General features: G+C 40.0%; 1 protein-coding gene across 1 annotated transcript in view; it reads right to left on the reverse strand.

Annotated features, from left to right (window-relative positions):
* LOC106596435 (protein ELFN1-like) overlaps nucleotides 1–4,750 on the reverse strand; it is an 83,259-nt gene extending 78,509 nt beyond the window's left edge. The window contains exon 1 of the mRNA XM_045715048.1: nucleotides 4,332–4,750. The gene's annotated coding sequence lies outside the window, so the exon portion shown is untranslated. The remainder of the gene's footprint in view (nucleotides 1–4,331) is intronic.
* Between the last annotated feature and the right edge of the window lie 1,460 nt (nucleotides 4,751–6,210).

Here is a 6,210-nt window from a genome sequence, read left to right on the forward strand (position 1 = left end):
GTACTGATGCTGGGGCCGCTGCAGTATTGTGGTATTGTAACTGCAGATTTTGGCATGCTGTTGTACCATATGTTTCTTAGCTCTGTCTACAAAGCATGACTGGTCTCTTTGATTACACTTTACACATTGTTAACCATATACCCAGAGCATCTGGGTTTGAGCACGTCAGTATGTCATGCTTAGGTAACTTCTCTACAACATGCAGCGCATCTACTGCAATCAATTCTGAAACAAAGCATGGATTCCTTCTACAAGACAGTCATGTTTTCTTTTATCTTCAGTATGATTCCTTATTGTGTAGTACTTTATATCACTTTTTTTCAACAAGAGAATAATGCTTTGTTGCCTTGTCCAGGAAATCACCAGTTACCATGCCAGATTAAAGGTACTATGTCCTCACAAAGTAATGCATGAGTTTACTTTGGTTCTACGACTAAATTGACAACCTATCACCACCAGTAGACTCATCATCATCCTCATCATCATCCTCATAAGCATCACTACTTACAATGGCTTCAGAATGTATTCATACCCCTAAATTATTTCACATTTTGTTGTGTTCCAGCCTGAATACATAAGTATTCACACCCCTAAGTCAATACTTTGTAGAAACACCTTTGGTGGTGATTACAGCTGTAAGTCTTTTTGGGTAAGTCTCTAAGTGCGTTGCACACCTGGATTGTAAAATATTTGCCCATTATTAATTTTAATATTCTTCAAGCGCTGTCAAGTTGATTGTTGATCATTGCTAGACAGACATTTTCAAGTCTTGCCATAGATTTGAATGCCGATTTAAGTCAAAACTGTAACTAGGCCACTCAGGAATATTCAATGTCATGTTGGTAAGCAACTCCAGTGTAGATTTGGCCTGGTATTTTAGGTTATTGTCCTGCTGAAAGGTAAATTTGTCTCACAGTGTCTGTTGGAAAGCAGACTGAACCAGATTTTCCTCTAGGATTTTGCCTGTGCTTATAGCTGTATTCTGTTTATTTTTATCCTAAAAAATTCCTTAGTCCTTGGCGATCACAAGCATACCCATAACACGATGCAGTCACCACCATGCTTGAAAATATGAAGAGTGGTACTCAGTGAATTTATTTTGTTAGTTTTGCCCCAAACATAACGCTTTGTATTCAGGACAAAAAGTGAATTTGTTTGCCACATTTTGTTGCAGTTTTACTTGAGTGCCTTGTTGCAAACACAATGCATGTTTTGGAGTATTTTATTCTGTACAGGCTTCCTTCTTTTAACTCTGTCATTTAGCTTAGTGTTGTGGACTAACTACATTGTTGTTGATCCATCCTCAGTTTGTCCTATGACAGCCATTAAACTCTGTAACTGTTTTAAAATCACCATTGGCCTCATGGTGAAATCCCTGAGCGGTTTCCTTCCTATCCAGCAACTGAGTTAGGAAGGATGCCTGTATCTTTGTAGTGACAGGGTGTATTGATACACCATCCAACGTGTAATTAATACTTTCATCATGATCAAAGGGATATTCAATGTCTGCTTTTTTCAACCAATAGTTGCCTTCTTTGCAAAGCATTGGAAAACCTCCCTGGTCTTTGTGGTTATATCTGTGTTTGAAATTCACAAACACAGATTCAGGTACAAAATCATGTTAAACACTATTATTGCACACAGAGTGAGTCCATGCAACTTATTATGTGACTTGTTAAGCTTTGCCATAACAAAAGGGTTGAATACTTATTGACACAAGCTTTTCATTTGTATTAGTTTGTAAACATTTCAAAAAACCTAATTCCACTTTGACATTATGCGTTATTGTGTGTAGACCTGTGACACAAAATCAAAATGTAATCCATTTTTAATTCAGGCTGTAACACAACTAAATGTGGAAAACGTCAATGGGTGTGAATACTTTTGAAGGTACTGTATGTCTTTTTCTAATGGCAATATCGAACAGGACAGCTTCGTCTCCTCCACTCCTTACCGTCATGAGAAGCTGTAATTCTTTTCAGTATCCGCAGCACGATCTAACTCTCTACCACAAATAACCAAGCTAAGGCAACGTGCATACAAAATAGCTGACTCAATCTTCAAGCTGCATAATCAAGATAAGAAAGACGGGGACAGGAAAGGGGAGATGCGGGATGCTAATGTGAGGCAAAGCTCCAGCGACAGCAGCTATGAAACTGTGTGAGGATGTTTTAAAATCGTCAAAACTCTCCCGGCTTAGTTGCAAATATCAAGTTAGGTTGCTCATCCCACCACCATTTACAAAGACGTGGAAAGTAAATGGTGTCATGAAAATGAGGGGTAAACAAGAGGAAGAAAAAAACATAGATTTGTTTTAATTATTGTCTTCGTAGCCAACTGTCTTTAAGCATACATGTTTCGTTCAACATATTGATATAGCACTTGTGCCAAGTGCCAGGTGCGCGCGTAATAGATGAGTATACCTTTTATTTTACTTGTCAACTGTGTAAGCCGAGGGTTTACGCACCACTATACGCAACAGCTCAAGCTGTTGTCGTAATATGTTTGGCTGAGTGTCAGCTGAGCATTAGGCTCTTGTCATGGCAACCTTTGTAAGCGAACCACCACTTTCTCAGCCCTCATGCAAATAAGGCCTACTCAATATCGTGAATCAATTTAGAATTTCATTATCAATGTCACACATTCATCAAAGTGGTGCAATTGATCCACAAAAATAATACAATATACAATATTTGCATATTGGTAAAAAAAAAGAAGGAGATTGGCACAAAAAAACACGGATAGACAGATATTGCAACAAGATTTGTTAACAATATTTTCAAACACCTAGGCTATACAATATACATTTGCATACAAGATGAATAGCAAATACGCCTTATATTCAACCAAGTAGATGTAGGCTGCACCCCCTGTCCCATGCACTAGCTCTGCCTATATCCATAGAGGGTCATATTGTTGTTTGTGTAGGTCTGACTTCAACCATATGAATTTGTGGCATAGGATATGAATCACAGGATATAAACAAATATTTGTCATTGAATAAAATCAACTGCATTCCAAAATCTCTGAGATAATTCAATCATCGGATGTTACTTTTATGGGGATAAATCCAAACCCTAACTTAGCCTGCCTGTTTATACACGTCACAAACCCTTATTTCACATGAATTACAAAATGTATTACCATGCTCAAAGGCATGCGACCAAGAGTCTACATAGTCACGGATTAATTATACCTGCGATATTTAACGGCACATGGTGCAGCAATATGTTACAGTAGGCTAAGTATTTCTGTGTACTGTAGGGTATGTCATGTAGACTCACCGGTACAGATTAGCCCTGTTGACTGGGTCAGTTCCTCGTGTCCTCACGGACCTGGCGCGCCTAGCACATCGGGCTGTACTCTGGATGTCATACAGTATGTTGCTTATTCTGTAACCTACCATCCTGCATGCAAACTCAAATTCTGAACGTTTAAAACCTCTGAGAAATTATCCGATAAGGTGTCGCCTTGACGTCAGCAAGGATCTGCGCACCAGTGTACATTAAGCACATTTTTCATAATTTAATTAAATAGGAAAGTAACACAGTTGTCATATAATTCTCAGAAAATCCATGAAGCGAAGCCATGAGAGAAATATCTTCTATGGTTCAAGGCGAACTCTAGCGGTAAAGAGTGTCCGTTCGCTGTCCATGGTGCTGAAATCCATTACAGGCAATAGTGGCTACTTCTATGTTGGCGTCCCTTTCTTTCACTTTTGCATTACAATTGCATATGACATACAATGAACATGAAATTGGATAAGATCAAGATGTTTGGGGGATGGAAACGCTGATTTTCTATTTAGTCAACATGGTTGTGTATTTCTCTATACGGGACATATTATTATAAACCTAGCTATATCAAATAACTTAGAAACCACTCTACGTGAATATTATTTTTAACGTGATACAGTTTAAATGCCTAGATGTGATCGTTCACGGACAAAACAAACACATTCCAAACAACTTAAACTGTGCGTGTCACCATAAAGGCATGTGCAAAATTTGTTTAAGTTTTATGCATGCATATGCAACTTCAAACCAGTTCTACATTTTCTACAGCTAACTCAAGGATAAGTGATATGCTACAATGTGTTGCTAACACACATAGCCATTGGAATATGGCTCATGTGTGAAAACTATTCTTGCTAATAACATGCAATCACTTTTACATCGTTGACTTTCATGTACTGTGCCGATATTTAAAGACACGACTAAAACGTGTACATTGAATATGTTAGAGAATTAAGTCGTATTGTGTTTGCTGCGGCATTGAAGCGTATTAAAGTACAGCATTCCTCCACTAACCAGAAACATTTAAGCGCTTACCTGCTTACAACAGCGGAGCAGAATCCCTCTAGCCTTTCCTGATAAAAAACTGGAACCCTATGTCACCATGAACCCCAAGACATTTTCAAGGAGGCAGCAGATTTCTGATGAAAAATCCAGGGTTCTGTTGGTCTCGGGAATACAAGAAATGCAGCTCCTCACTGCGTCAAGCACAAGCCTCAAAGATCCATTAAACAGTGAGTGATTAATTCAAGCCAGAGAGCCCTGATCGAAATCTCTTTCACTCCTTGCCTTTATGTATTCCCGAACCGGAGTCGGGAGTTTCCATTATGCCGCGACAGGGCTCTTTTTTCAATCATATCGGGGCTGACACCACGTTTTAACCATAATCGGCGGGTTATTATTTCAGTTGGGAAGCGCAGGAGAAGGAGAAGAAGCATGTTGATCCTCAAGCCCAGTTAGGGTGAAGATAAATCTCATAATAAGATTGTTTGTCACCGCAAGGCTATAAATGGTGGAGTTCAACACAGTCTGGAGGGTAATTGTAAATCCTTTTGTTGAAGTGTGCCATTGCACCTCTAAATATAGTATAGATCAGCCATATATATTATAGGGCCTACATATTTAACCTGGCCTCACAACATGTTCATGCAGAAAAATGTTATCACCATATTTGTTCTATGGTGGAACTTCAAGATAATGTTGATAGGCATGGTTCATTTGTATGCAAACATGGTGCTTATTCATACTGAGGTACATTATTTTACTAAATACTTAAAGGGACACTGTTTTGTAGTAAGTATATATTTTTTATAAATCAATTACATCATATTTTCCCTTAATTTTGTGTTTGTCAACTTGTCAGAAAGATAAGCTGGTATAGCTTTCCAAAATACAAACATACATTTATTGAAAATGATATAAAGACTGTCCAGTACTACTTGGGCCATGCTATAACAACCACAGGTCGTTCAACTCCTGAAGCTGGATATTGTCAGCCGTTGATTCCCATGAGAGCTCTTACATTTGATTTATAGAGAGTGCAGACTGATGTCCTCTATGGTGACGTAGGCTGGATGGGGGATGACCGGTGCGGCCGGCTGGCCAGGCTGCAGATGCTTGTCTGTCAGAGTGAGGGAGTGGGCTTGTGAGGAGCTGGCGCAGGACGCTGCATTGCCCCTGTCTCATTGCAGCACTCAGGCTCTGGACATAGGCAGGCGGACGGCCGGGCAGCATGGTTCTGCTTCTGCAGCACTGGGGTTGGCAGGAGCACTGTGTCACTCTCACTAATATCTTTATGATACTGGGGGAAGCCTGCTGCTGGGCTGGGCTGGGTTTCCCTGGCCCTGGCTGTTGTAGTGCTGCCTAGCTGCCTGGATGTCTTTGGGCCTGGTGCAGCAGCTGCACACGCCCCACTCCTCAGTCAGGCATCAGGGGCTACAGCTCTCTCTCTCTGAGACATTTGGGTTATTCCTCTATCCTCCCTTGGCTTCCATTAAAAATAATTTATTCTGTTTCAGCAGGCAGAAATAATTAATTTAGGTTGTACCCTGCCTAGGTTGAACCTGGGATGACTTCTGCCCCCCAATAGAAAATTAATACACAAACCACAAACCACATACCCAATTCTGTTTGTTATCTCTGCACAGTCCATCAAAACCTACAGTTCAGGACATTGACACCAATGTGCATTGGGGAATACAGTACAGGTTCTAGGAATAACTGCTTATTAAGCATGTAAAACCAACATTAAATATTTTAAGTAGCTTTCAATGCGAAAGAGAATATTTTAATGTCAGTAAATGGAGTTTGGGGGAAAGAAGGCGAAGCAGGCCAAGGTGGGAATGTCGGGTGTTATTTATTCAAATCCTCCATTTACTGGCTAAGCCTGTTTGGGGCTGAGGAGAAGAGACGACAG

This window comes from Salmo salar, chromosome ssa03, assembly GCF_905237065.1.
Source record: "Salmo salar chromosome ssa03, Ssal_v3.1, whole genome shotgun sequence".
In the NCBI taxonomy this organism is placed as follows: domain Eukaryota; kingdom Metazoa; phylum Chordata; class Actinopteri; order Salmoniformes; family Salmonidae; genus Salmo; species Salmo salar.